The sequence below is a fragment of the Chaetodon trifascialis genome, chromosome 4 (assembly GCF_039877785.1).
Source record: "Chaetodon trifascialis isolate fChaTrf1 chromosome 4, fChaTrf1.hap1, whole genome shotgun sequence".
In the NCBI taxonomy this organism is placed as follows: domain Eukaryota; kingdom Metazoa; phylum Chordata; class Actinopteri; order Chaetodontiformes; family Chaetodontidae; genus Chaetodon; species Chaetodon trifascialis.
The window spans coordinates 1371193-1386132 of NC_092059.1; positions in this window are offsets into that span (position 1 = coordinate 1371193).

Below are 14940 nucleotides of genomic sequence, written 5' to 3' on the forward strand. Positions count from 1 at the left end.
TGCTTTCGCCGCCACCCTGGCAAAGCTAATGAAATGTGAAAATACTTGTGGGCGCGGCGACTATGGGCTCAGCGAAATCCAGCTCCATAAACTGATGATTAAATCGATGTCCCTGCGGCGGGGGCTTAATTCTGTGTAGATGATCCACTTTGCTTTGGCGGCCTGCAGGGTGAAGGTTGGGCTCTGAAGAAGAGGAGCAGACTGAGACAACCGACGTCTGACGAGGGCTTTAACGGGTACCGCGGTGCGCTTTAATGGGGCCTGCGGCACCACCCTGGCTTCACCCCTGCCCTGTGGTTGGACTTTTAAAACCATGATGCTGAAGTTCTGATTCTCCTTTTATAGCTGTTTTCGCCTATATTTAGAAAGTGTGAAACAAACTGAAAATAATGACTCTGCAAAGTCGTCCTAACAAGCATTCAATCAACTCAGCTGGTTTTCTTGTTTTGAGTCTGAATGCTGCAGTAATGTGAGGCATTTATCAACATAATAGACAACATAAAAAGCACATGTTGGGAAAGTCCCTCTTCCAGCGCTGCCTCCTGATCCTCCTCTTCCTGTGGACACGATCCCTGTCTGTGTGTGTACACAAACACATGATGCCTGCCACATCGGCTTCTCCGTGGAAAACATGCACCCTGCACACATTTCCCGATGAGAAATGAGAATTTAACGACCGCGCCGCCACCGGCTGCTCCGATCGACCGAGCGATCCTTGGAAAGAGTTAAGGGATGTTGTTCATTGTCACATGACATTAGGAGCACCGACAGCAACTCTCCACCTCCTCCTCTGCACCGCCGCCTCCCTCCATTCCCCGAGCCCCCAGTCCCGTACGCACATCTTGCCTGCAGATGTGGTGAAACCGCAAACACTTCAAAGTGCCTCCCCTCAGACCAACAGCGTACCCTGACGCCAACTGTAAATGTCCTGGACACAGTGCACGGAAAATATTAAACCCCCCTGACTCGCAACGAACAGCCGGGCTGAGCCGGGCTGAACCGGGCAGGCGGGAGGGCAGGGAGCGAGGCAGACATCTACAAAGGCCTCCTAAAAACACTTAATGACTCATCATTCTGCTGTGCAACAACAAGGGAGAGTCATCTCTGCTGTCTGTCCGCCGGCCAGAAACGCAGGAACGCCGCGCCTCCTGCTGCCGACGTTCACATCTGCAGCGCACTCACCGCCTCGTCACACGCTTACCTGGCATTGCATGGAGGTGTGTCATCAAAACATGTCAGCTGTGAGTCACGTGCAAGATGAAAGACTGCAAAGATGAAAAAAAGAGGGAGGAAAAAGGCCTTCTGCTGTGATGAATGCTGGTCTGATTGCGTTTGGAGGAAAAGGTCTCAAGGCCTCGGCTCAGTCAGCTTGGTTAAGATAATGATGTAATTGGCCTGGGCCCCTAAAGAGCTCCATCACATCCACCCAGAGCCTTCTGGGGGCTTTTCTGGACCTTCAGCCATTACTCTCATTGGTTATGAAAACATTTGCACTGCATCAGACACAGAAACAGTAACAGCTCAAAAGTCCAGCATGCTTTGTATAATTAGCCAAACTGGTGTTAATGGGGGCCTACACTAGATTTCAGAGCAACGGTGCAACGCCACCCTTTGGATAACAGGGTTAAAGTTCACTTAAAAAACTGTCTAATGGCTTCCATAGCTGATACAAATCATGGCTAAACTACACAAACATCACGCTGGATGTAAAAATTATGGAGCATTGAGCAATCTCCAAGCATCTGTGTGTGTGTGTGTGTGTGTGTGTGTGTGTGTGTGCAATCATCTGCTGCAGCACATGTGCTCGCTCCAGCGCTTGCCTACGCATCATACGTGGGATCGCGTGCTTGCACAGGCCTCTGCACGCCGTGTGATCACGCAGCTCTGCGCCGCCTCTGCCGCGCAGCTCGCTGCCGTTTCTCATGGAAGATGAAATGCGCTGCTCGCTATCCCAGAGGGACTGCTGGGAAGGGTTGAAAAATGAGGGAAGGGAAACATGGCAACGTCTCCTCTGATTCCACATCCCAGGGAACTTTGACCTCCAGCAGAGAAACCAAAATAAAAATCCCCTTCTCGCTGCCAAGCCAGCACAACAGGAAGATGGGGTCGTGGAGGAGAGGTGGAGGGAGGGAGAACAATGAAGCCTCTCTCTTCTGCTCCAGATGGGTGCTTTTTGACAGCTCCAGGCTTTTGTTCTGCTGAAATAAGGGCATGGCTGCACTTCGCGAGGTTGCCAAACACTGTAGGTTTCTTGTGATGCTGCACCGCGCCGAGGTTTAATATCACGGGGTGGAGGATCCTCCACCGCCGAGGAGACGTGGTGAGGAGTAAACTCCCACCAGCGCAGTGTGTTACCACTCGGCCGAGTTTTACACGGCGCACACACTCGACCACACGTGCACAGAAACAACGCGGTTCAGGTGAGCCGCTCGCCAAGTCATTAAACGAACAGGTTAGCGTGTGAACATGCAGGTAGGTGAGAGCCAGCAAGGGTCCCGCTGAAACCAACAGCATGGACTCTCTTTGGGCTCATCTTTCAGTTTTCCTGTCAGTTTTTAAGAAGCCCTGATTTTCTTTACAGTCTCACCTAAGAAATTTTGGGATTTTAACAAACTACAGATTTGAAGCGTGCTCTGTCGTGTGCTGGGATTTTAGGACCAACCATAAGTTATAACTAAAAACTCATTTTAGGATGTGGAGTTGGCAGGTTGAAAGAGTTTGGGGACATAACACATCAATTTGGGCTTGCTGTGATAAATTTGGGATTGCTACAAATTTTGAGTTAATTACCAATAACAAATTTGGGGTAGCTGTGCCACATGGACACATTTTGGAAGTTTAATTGGATTTTTTGCTTCAGGCTTTAGAAAGCCTCAAGCCCTGTGTGTGTGTGTGTGTGTGTGTGTGTGTGTGTGTGTGTGTGTGTGTGTGTGTGTGTGTGTGTGTGTGTGTGTGTGTGGCAGTGGTCCAGCACTTGGATGGATGAGGTGTGATGTTGGCTTTATTCTCCCATGACAGAGGAGCAGCCAAACGCAGGGCAGCGACTTCGCCTCTGTCTCACATGATTCCTCACTCTGACTGACGGAGGCAGAGAGTGACTTAACCTCATTATGGCTCCGAAAAACTACTATGTGGATTTGTTTTCAATTACAGTCTAATTTAGAACACTCCCCTTCCCAAAACACACACACACACACACACACACACACACACACACACACACACACACATACACACACACACTTTCCTCATGCTGGGTAAGAAATGTCTGTGTGTGTAATCATAAATATTTTATGGCACAAACGAGATTCAGATCTAATTATGGGCAGGGAGAGTGTGTGTGTGTGTGTGTGTGTGTGTGTGTGTGTGTGTGTGTGTGTGTGTGTGTGTGTGTGTGCGCATGTGTGTGTGTGCATGTGCGTGTCATGACCTTGGACACTGTTAAGCCAACAGATCCTCCGTTTATAAAATCAAAGTGGATCCATGTGTTTTTGTTTCCCTCGTCTTATAAAGCATATCACACGTTTGACTCACGGAGGATGCTGTAATCTCCGCTGCAAGTCATTCTTCCTGTGATGGCTTAATGTGTGTGTGTCTGTTTTCATTAAGCTAAAGCCTTGTAGTGATCTGCCTTCTGCAGGCCACAGGTTAGTCAGCTTGTTGTACACAGCTGAGGGGCGGGGGCGGGGGCGGCGGTGGGAAATTGTTGCTTTTCATCATAATTCAGGCGTGCTCACACACAGTAACAGACATGAACATTAACAGGTGTTGAAGTTTGATGTGATCATTACGTCAGTCATGGAGGACGTTGTGTTGCCTTCTGTCCATCTGTCCGTCTGTTCAGATCTTATTTGCTGTAAGATGTTTTTGAAGGTCGTGATATGTCTGAATCCTCCCCTCGTTTCTCTAACGTCACAGCTGAGGAGAAGTTCACTGGCCGAATACTAAAATCACTGAACAGCCCTCTGACTGAAGTCTTCTACCACATGCAGCTATGTTTGGTCCAAATGTCCTTCTAAATGTCCCCAGTGTCCCTCTGGCTGCTGTGATTGACCTGAATCCTCACCTATGACCAGGTGCCCCTCAGTCTGGCCTGGCATGGCCTCTCCTCGTTTGCTTGGCCATGTTTGTGTGAAATCTAATCTGATTTTACATCGTTGTCGTCTCCTGTTCGCTGCCCGTTACCTCTCGAAGCTTCTAGCTGCTTCATGTTTGGCCTTCTCCTCGTCTAATTTTACTTTATTTTGTGTTTTATTGTTTTAAAGGATAATTTCACATCTGGCTGAGAAGCAGCAGCTGAAAATGAGCCTGTTGGCAAACACTGGCACATACAGTGATGCTGATCAATGTGTACGTCCCTGAAAATAAATAAATGAACCATACATAGACTTAGGTCTCAGTGACCCCTGGCTGGGCCAAGAGCCCCTTTGTTCCACTCGGGTGCCCATCTGTTTGGCCCGAGGATAAGAAGGGCCCAATTGCATTTGATTCCAAATTAGAAATTAGCCACCAAACACCTGTCTTGGCCTGAGAACATGTTTGAAGGCTGAGGTGACCCGTTGGTCCACCTGAGTGCCGCAATGTTCGCCCCCACGGCCCCTCCGATTGGCCCCAGTAGCCCCCTGGATGACCTAGTGCCTCTCCGGTTGGTCCTCATGCCCCATGAACCCTGTGATTGGTCAAAGCGCATCTAAGCCACTCCCCAAAGTGACCGAGTGCCTCTCTAATCAGCCTTAGTGCCTCCTGATTGGCCTCAAGCCTCAAATGAAATGATCCCCTGATCAGACCTGGAACTGGTCCTGGTCCTGAGAGGATCTGAACACGCCTCTGAAGGCGCACACATGCAGACACGCACGCACGCACGCACGCACGCACGCACAGAGTGATTGTCAGCCATATCTATTACCAGTTCCATGACCATGGGTTTGATTTGCAGCAATAAGACAGTACGTGTAATGACAGCATTAAGGCTTGTTCTGCATATATTGAGTTTCAAGGAAAACGAAGACAGATGCTTCTCCCTCGCTGCTCTTACACGTCAACAGAAATAAGGCAAAAACACATTCCTGGTGGCTACGCTGGCTGTGTTTAGCCCTGTCTGTGTGTGTTCTGCCCCGGCACTTGAAGGGCCCAAATAACAGGCAACGCTGGATGTCTTGACTTGAAGCCGAGGCTCCTTGCCATCGTCAGCCGGTAACGTGAGTAATGAGCTCTGTCAGACGCTGGCGGCTGACTGATGTTTTCCACCGCAGACGAACCTCCCTGAGAGCTGACGGCCACATGCTAACGACAGATCCGTGCATGCAAATGTCAGCATATCTGACCGGCCCCCGTAGAGAAGGCGATAAGATGACTGGTGTGATACGCCTACTGGCTTCTCAGCTCGGGGTCGTGACCCGGTGGAGCACTGAGATTTGGTGCTTTGGTCAAGATTACGACGCGAGGGAGAGAGGACGCCTTCAGGACGATCAATGCGCACCTCAGGTTCATGAACACATTCGTATCTGAACTTCTTCAACTATTTGAACTCTCAGCTGTCCGGCCGGTTGTAATATCAGCACGTGTTAATGTGACTTGAGTGGTTTGGAACAGCGATTTGAGGGAAACAAGGACCAAGTTAAGAGCTCTGAGGGAGTACAGTAGTGTTTCTGAACATTTAAATCAAGGAAACGGGACTTGTTTTCGTCAAATTACTCGACAAGAGCAGCGCCTCAACTCCATTTCCACAACCTGAGACGTAAAAATCTATCAGGTCTTTAAACCACGATGTTCTCGATCCATCATTACGAGTCTGATGCGTTACGTTGTCTGCTAGCATCTTCTCCTGGCTCAGGCTCCTTCAGCCGCAGACTGAGGCGTCTTCGACGTTGTGTTTCATTTAGTGAGAAGAACCAATTAGGCAGTCAAACTCTCACAGAGAGCTAAACATGTTTCCTCAGTTGTCAAGGCTTCGTTGGCAAACAGCTCTCTGGAGTTTCTGTACTGTTTCATGGATTGTCATCCAGCTCACATCCTGCTGGAGCAAGAATGTTATGACAGATTTTTTCCACGTCATGGATGAAACATGCAAATTTCATCCCTCAGCCTGCTCATAATGACTCCTGTAATGTGGGAAACCATGTGACACTGACTAATGGCCCATTTTGATTCGCAGTTTAAGAAATAATGACACTGTGGAACGAAAGACAGACGTTAAGCTGGTCCAGCATGAAGACCCGGCTTTGTCTTCTCTTTGACAGATAGCTCGGGTTTAGAGAAAAAAAAGCTTCCCTGTTTGTTTTACGGTGAGTGATCGTTTCCCTCGTCGACAAGAAACCAAACAAAGAAAAGAGCATTAAAGAGCTCTGCTTTACAGGACACACCCTTTGTGTTTCTAACACATTAAGGAAACCTTGAGGCCACTCGTAAAATAAAACAACATCTTTCTCTCTTGCCCGTAAAATAAAACAAGGTTTGGCTGCCTCCGCAAAAAACACACAGGCAGCACTTTTCTCCCTGTTTTCCTCTGAGAAGAATGATTGTAAATGTGTAATTAAATTAATAAAATAGTCCCGGGTAGTAAATCACTGCCCCTGAGGATGCCTGGGTGCGCAGCTGTGTGTGTGTGTGTGTGTGTGTTTTGCGATGTATGCAGAGGTAGATGCGTGCAGGAGTGTGTGGTTCAGGGTTAGCATATTAAAAACAAAACAGCAACACAGGCTTTAAATGTTCCCCGTCCTGAGGGCGAGGCGCTCACACAGTATTACCTCTGGCGGTTAGTTAGCGAGCTGAGGCGGGGGCGGCGCGGCATTAGGCTTCGCTACGCGGTGCCAGTTTCTGCCATAATAAAGGCATTAAAACGCTCCTCATTAAACTATTTTGGGCACAGAGGTTGGCGTGGTAGGCTGCTGGCTGCCAGTGATTCTGTGCCAGGGCACCTCTATGTCACTGGTGGCTGGAGGGATGTAATTACAAACACATGCTTATTAATGGGGCTCCAGGGGACCTGCGTGATGAGCGAACAGAGGCTGAAACACAGGGAACGTTCAGGGGTGTGAAGAAGAAGAAGGTGTAACAAACACGGCCACGTTCACACTAACGCAGACAGAAAAGCATCTTTTTCAAAGAGACCGTCACAGGAAGAAGGCGCCACAGCTTGTCTGTTGCGCTACTCTTTTACATCCTGATACCAGCGTGAGAAGCACAAAGCCGTCAAACCGAAAGCAGCTCACGAAGCTGCGCTGGTGAAGCCTGATGCTTCAGGAAAGAACGAGAAGATGAAAGAGCAGAAAGTCCAGTTTCACCACACACCATGAGTCTGAGGACGTACCAGACGTCACGGCGCTCAGCGGTTTGTGATGCCGCGAAACATGATTTTACAGCCATGACTGTCCTCCGTCCTGGCAAGAGAAGAGCAACAGGACACATGGATGCCGGTGAGCGCTGGTGCCGCTCAGCACATGACCGAAACCAAATTCTGTGGTCCCGCCCACATCTTGTTTTCATCTGACCGATGGCGGAAAAAGATGAGTGAAATGCTCATATTGGTCGTTTTGCTATGTGTAAAAAAACAAAAACAAATTTGCCAATTAGGGATGATGTCTGTTACGTTTCAAGAACTCCACAATGGATCGAATTAAATGTGCTTTTGTGTCGTAGCGTGGACGAGCAGCAGTGAGCTCTGTGGAATGGACAATAGTCAACCACACACACAAGACGTTATTGACAACACCTGTGATTGGCTGCATTTAAATAAAAGATCACAGAGAGGGTCGGAGGACAGAACAAAGCTTCGTCGTGCTGAGAGGCCGAGAAGAGGAATGGACCATGTTTGGACCAGATGCTGGTGAAGCAGTTAGCTGTTTTTTACTTGTTTGGGAATTCTGGAAAACAATCCGAGAACGCAAAGCGTGTAAAAGACGAAGACACGTAAATGTCTCTGCGATAGTCAGGCATGCCATGGAGTCAGCTCAGGTCACATGAGTCCTCCACGGTGGCACCAAAAGGGACGAGAACAACCACAGCTGACGTCCTGGGATCCACCGGGTTCGAGAGATGTCCCACCAGGAGGGTCTGATGGACGTGAATAATGAGTCTGACGGGCGCTGCGGTGGAAGCAGCGTGTGGTGTGACGTTTGAGGTGTCAGATAACGATGATGATGATAGGAAAGAAAGCGGGCACCAGCGGGCAGCTCTGCCAGCCTCGCCATGGTAACCCCCATGTTTACGTTAAATGTGGGACACATGGCGGCGCCAGGCTCTGATGTGGTGGGGTGGTAATCATGTCACCAAGACACAGAGACAGACAGAGAGGGAGAAGCTCTCTGAGAGACGATCAACACCAACAAACGCACTGATGAAAGAGCCTGGCCGCACACTCAAACGCCTCGTTTCATGAATGCATTTAGACGGGCGTTAAGAGAAACTGCTGCGGTGGCGACAGCAGATACGTTTATGAGGCTGTAACTCAAATTAGATAAACAAACGGCAGAAATCACATTACTCAGCTGTCTATTGTGCTCGACGGCTGCTCCTGCAGAGGGTGGTGTTTAACGCGCAGAGAGATCACAATCAGCGTTTTCTCACGTGACAACTGAGCAGTGACAGCAGCTTGTGTCTGAGGAGCAAAGAGCTGCTTCCGGCCAGCAGCGCTCTCACCGCCACAGACGCGTCCTCTCTGGGGTCGTGGTCACTCCCTCTCGCCTGACGATCAGCCCGTGCTGCCTCCATTATTCAGTCTGACAGGGCAACGATCTGAAGCTGATTCTCAGTGGACTCAAGCTGTGGCACCTCCTGCTATGAGCACTTAACATTTGCTGTGCCATTAAAACAATCTGCTGATTTCAGAGTTACTCTCAGGGAAAGTTTCATCCGCACTCGTCATCATTTCTCCGGCTCTGATGCAGATTTCAACGTCCTCATCCTTAACGTTGCTGCAAAGCTCTGATTGGCTCGGTTGTGTCTTTAACCTGGTAAACGGTCGTCAACGAGCACAACGCTGACTCATTTAGGTTGTTGAAGAAATCTGTCATAAAACAAAACTAAAGGTTTGAGTGTGAATGAAATCTTTCTTCTTTCTTGTGCGTCCATCCAAAGTGCGTCCACCTGATAGGAAACCCCAGGATCCACCCAGAAGACACTGGAGCGATTATATAGATGTCATCTGGCCTGGAAACACCTCGTTGCTGAGGGTGGATCGTAGCGCGCCCACTTCTACAGCTACCAAAAAACTTCACAGGAGTAGAAACTAGATGACATCGGAAACCACATTTCACTTTCAGCCTGTCATCGTGTTTATCCTCGAAAATTAAACACAAACTCATTTTCCACAGCGTCCAACACTGAGCGGACAGACAGCGTGAAGCACAACGGAGACATTTGTCCCTCACGTCAAATGAATGTCCATGCCTGGCTGAGTCCAGTAATCACACAGCCTGTGTGTTTAAGTTTGTGTTGGTGTTCCAGTTCAGGCGCAGCACACATGATGTGTACCTGAGTGACATCACCACACCAGCACACCCAGGGCCTCTTTGTTTCTGTGTGTGTCCACTGTCTCCCAGTATGAGTGTGTGAGTTTACTGATCTTTGTGACTGGTTCCCATGGTATCAGACCACCGTGTTCCCAGTCCCCCAGTATCAGCCGGCCTGTTGTGGTTTGATGATGCAGCTCAGGAATGTGTCACCCGGAGCGAAATGCATCGTGGTGTTTAGAAGCAGGCCCACAAAATATGGAGGTGGTTTCTGAGGGAAGAGCTCGGCGACTCGTCCCTGGATCTGATTAACTGTGTTTATGGGAGGATATCTTGATCAGTGTGTGTGTGTGTGTGTGTGTGTGTGTGTGTGTGTGTGTGTGTGTGTGTGTGTGTGTGTGTGTGCGTGTGCATGCGCGTGTGTGTCTGAGAGACCACTTACAGAACGACTTCAGTTTACCATCTCCTCAGATACCCTTTTCTGGTTTTCAGCAAGTAGCAGCGGTGGACGATGTTCTCCATGAAGCTCCGAGCAGAAACACGACAGAGAGGAAAAAAGTGTGTTTGAGCTGAAACGCTTTCAGTGTTTCACTTTAATGAAAGTGCGGCGATGAAATGTATTTAAGATGATTTAAAGTGAAAAAAAGTTAAGTTTGTCTGGAGTCCTGAAAATTAAAAAGAGGAAGATTTTTGGATTTTTGGAAGGATGTGGAAAAAAATAAGGAATTAAAAACAAAATAGTCTATTTTGTTTAGTTTAGTCTAGTTTATTTTGAGCCAAAATTTAAAGGTAAAAATCACAGGTTGTCTCTGGAGACTTTACAGGTTCAGGTGTGGACAAACTGCCCTAAAATTCTTTTAACACGGGAAAAACACTAATAATAAAAATACTGGAGTAAATGTGATGTGCTGTGCTGCTGCATTTCTAACTTTAATCTGCTAATCACATTCTTTCATCCAATGTGACTAAAAATACACTTTCCCACACACATCAGGACAGAGAGGAAACTTGAGATTACTTTTCTAAATGCAGGCATTTTTGTGAGGACATTTGCATCATGATGACTGTTTCTGGAAATTCAAGGATTTTTTTTTTTTAAATTAGGCCTTTCTGAAAGTAAGCTTACGTCTGAGAAAGAAAGGATAATGTTGGAAAATTGGGACATTTCTGAAAAATACAATTTATTTAGCGCTTCAGGGCGCTAAATAAATTGTATTTGACCTGGATGAATGAGAATATTCACAGGCATACAATTTATTTACTTTCTGAGACCAACTGGGACGTGAGGATATTTGGGGAAAATGAGGACATTTATAGAAAGTGTGAAATACAGTATGTGAGGACATTTTGGAAATGAAGAACATTTTCTAAACGTTCTGGGAATGTGAAGACCGAGTGAGTGAAAAAAGTGGACATTTCAGAAAATGAAGGCACTTTTGGAATGTGAATATTTTTTGAAAATGGGGACATTTTGAGGAAAGCGGGGACATTTTGTCCTGTCTGACGTTACAGGCTCAGGGGCTGAGCGATGTGTGGTTGTGGTTGTGGTTTCGGTGGGTTGGGGGTCGAGAGTTCATCACCATGAAAACGCTCATTCTTTGGGCTCGGCTCATGATGTTCCTGATCGTTCTTCCTCCCCGCTGAGGAATCAAAACAAGCTGAAACACTTTCAAACAGATGTTTCAAAGACAAAACAGCATCAGAGAGCTTTTAGCAACTGGCTGCTACTTTTAGTAAAAGCCTGTTTACAGGAATGAAATGTACGACCTCTGGTTTCAACCCACATTTGCATTGTTTCAGATCTCCAACCCAGTGATCCTAATAAAATTTGATTTTGAAAATAATCAAATCAGTTTTATGTAATTGTTTATGAAGAACATAAAAACAAGGGAAGGTCATAAATTAGCCTGATTATCACAGCTTTTTGTTTGGAACAATGACTCATTATTGCTTTGCATATCCACAAACACGACACATACTTGGACTTAATGCGATTAAGTCGGCTGAGGCTCGGCATGTCTGTGCCATAAATCTGTGCCGGTCTCTCAGCGGGGGCTCCTTACCTCCAGCGCTGCCAGAAAAAGCCCACATCCATGGCTCCCGTTCATTTTGCTGCCCTCGTAATGAGATCAGGTAATAAGGGCGTGGCGGACGAGCCGAGCGAGAGCCCGTGTGCAACACAAGACTACCAGAAACTCCAGGGGAGACGCTGCTCACGGCGCACCGATGCCAGAGACTGCTAATAGGCATTCTCTCCCTCTGCCTCGGCCTGATTGGGACCAGATGTGTGTGCGTTACACTCTGGGAAATGGCTGAGATGAGAGACAGCGAGGCCGCCAGAGCCACAGTAAATTCGTGGAACGGCTAATGAATAAAACAACAGCGGATTAAATGTGCCATGGCTAAAAATAATTTGATTAAGAATCTGATTCAGCAGCCAAACGTTTCGAGGCCATGCTGGAGACAGCTGTATCTTTATTTGAGCTCTGGTGAAGGAGACCACATTTTCCCTCCTAATGAGCTTCTACGAGACTTCGATCGAGGCCTTTTTATGGGGATTTCTGGGCAAAGCTCGAGGTCTAATGAATCAGTTGTCATCACGTGTGATTGCCTGTTTAAAAAGTCCCAAACTTTCTGACTCGGCTCAGTCAGGTTCAGCCAGGGTCAGTCCACAAAAACACACCGCTCTTCAGCCAATGACCTGCCTGAATCAAGTGTCTGCAGTCATCTTCATCACGTCCCGCTGAAGACACAAGTCTTTTTGGGACCCTGCGCAAGACTTGATTAACTGCCGACCGCAGAACCAAATGTGTAAATGTGTGCCATAAGAGCTGAATGAAGTTTATGAGATTTACAGGAATATCACAGCACAGATATCAAACTCATGTCTGTGTGTTAAGAGTCGAGTCAGCACGCCGTTAGCCTAGCTTAGCATAAAACTAAATCTGACTTATTCACTTATTTTATCTTGTTTGTTCCAGCCTGTACTTGAACTTGTGGTTTTCATTGGTCACATGCTGGAACCACATTTGTCCAGCACTGGTTTCAGTTTTGGTCTCTGCAGACATGATGGGACCAAACTGGCAACCTCACTGTGAAGACAGAAGTTCAGGAAGCCGCTCGCAGTCTCAGCTGTCTGTTGTTCAACAAGGAATAGCAGTCCAAGATGTGTTTAGTCTGGCTCAGCACAAACACTGGAGCAGGAGGAGACCGTTAACCTCTGGCAAACCAGGAAAAACACACCGACCAACAACTCCAACATCACCTGAATGTTAGCTTTATCTCGTCTGCTGAGACACCAGTCGCGGACAGCCTGCTGGGCTTTGTTTGCAGGTATGTGAGTGGATGATTGGACAGTGTCATCAGGACTTCAGAAATCCTGCGTGTTGATTAGAGAAGTGCTCCACAGATCACAGTTTTTCATTTCCTATTTCAACATGTTACATCAACAAGTCCCCCAAACTAAACAGCATTGGCCACAGTGGTATCAAGTGTCCAACAGCTGGAGGACGGATGTGAAACTGATCTTTGACACCCTGTTGACCCAGCCATTCATCTCAACCTCCTCCTTTTTGCAGCACTATAACAAAGTCATGCTAGCCGCTGTCATTCAGTCATAAGCTGCTCGACCACAAGAGGCTGCTTGACGTGGAAAATGTGAACACAGTTTGTTTTGGATTCGAACCATCAACTCATTTTGGCATCAGTCAGCTGTGTCATATAGATAAGATGCAACTGAGGACTGATGGTCGACACTTTTGACCAGGTTAGGTCAGCTGTTCATTTGTCCCAGGCGATGCTACGTTACGCTGGATCACTGTCTTCACAGGACAAACATTAAATAAATGTCCATGGTCTCATCTGACTCTCAGAGATTTCCTTTAAATATAAAATTTATTCACAAAAAACAAAAGAACAGAAGAGCCCAAAGTTGACATTTTGCAGTTTGATGGATGAGGGTCTGCAGTCCTTACGCACTTCCTTACTTCCACTTCTCCTACTTCCTTTGTGTCCTTTTGTCCTCGTCTGTCTTATCTAACTGCTTGTATTTTTCACCTCAACGCAAACTGACAGCCTGACGTTCAGCCATCTGTCCCGCTCGCCGCTCGAGGCTGCAGCTGGGGCTCGGCTCCCGGGTCGAGCCCAAACGTCTGGACGTCAGACTGTCGAAGGGCCTGTTGAAAGGCTGAATGGATCCAAAGAGCTCGCCGGTGCAGAGGAAAGTGCCTCCACAGCGAGCGCACTGCCAGGGGAAACAGAGGTGGGAGGCAGGTGAGACAGGGAGGCATTGTTTGGTCCCGTTTCTCCTCCGTACAGGTGGGAGTCCTCAGAGTCTGCAGCACAGACCTCTGTTCAGATGGATCGGGGACACTCTCCAAGAACATTAAGAGGACGTGGTGTGAGGCTGGCACAGCACGGACGAACAGCCAGGTCTGCAGGGGATGGCAGTGATGGCGGAGGAGCTCTGATGGCCTGGAGCTTTAGTGATGATAGCTGCTTCACTGTAAAAGCTTGACGTTTTCCTCTGGTTTAAAAAGTATTACTTCACAGGAAGATATCCCAAAATTTCTTTCTAAAAATTAAGTTTGATGTTAAGAATAAAATATTATTAACGCCAAAATGCTGTTTAAATATTCTCATCCTACTCTTCCATAATCCAAACATATACAACCTACCATATATACTATCTGTGTGGTTGTAAGCGAGCTTCTGATTGGCTAAAAGCTGACCTGAAGTATTTGCTGGTGCAGTTGAAGAGGAGGAAATCTGTCACATGCAGCCAATTTTGTTTCCGTGTTTTGAGGAGTGGGAGCTCTTTGATAATCCACCAAGTCCTCCAAATTAATCGACTGAAGACACTGTTTGTCTGTGTTTTCTAGAACGATCCACAGAAGCTTCTTCTGATCTGACGCCTCAGTCAGCTGGACCGCATCACTTGTCCTGTGACAGATCACATGCTGCAGCTCTGGGGATGAAGGTTTGGTTAGGCGTGGGCAGAAAACGCTTTGGGTTAGAACTCGGTAACTGAGTCGTTAAGGTTAAAGGACGTTTGTCGTCATGTGACCGTATTAAACATGGTTAAGGTCAGGGAACGACTGAGCTCATGCTTTAAAAAAAACAAACAGAACACGAGAAGCGATCTCTTGTGTTGAAGTCAGATGTTTTTGTTGACCCGAACATCCGCCTCGACCTGCTCCTCCACGCAGACGTCGTGTCTCTCGCGTCCCTTGACTTCCTGCTTTGCTCCCATTAATTTTTAGTTGTTAGGTCTGTGTCACTTGAAAATATTCAGCCTCCTTTGTTCGCACTTATTCTGGACAAATGTTTTGTAATGCTGCGGAACTGTAAGCTGTCATTTTGGCATGAAAAGCAGCTTTATTAAACCGCTGCAGGTGGAAGGTTTATCCACTTCTATTACTGTAATAGTATTTTAAGGTTGGACGATATCTGCCACAGTTAAAGCACACACGCTGAAAATCCCAGGATGCCA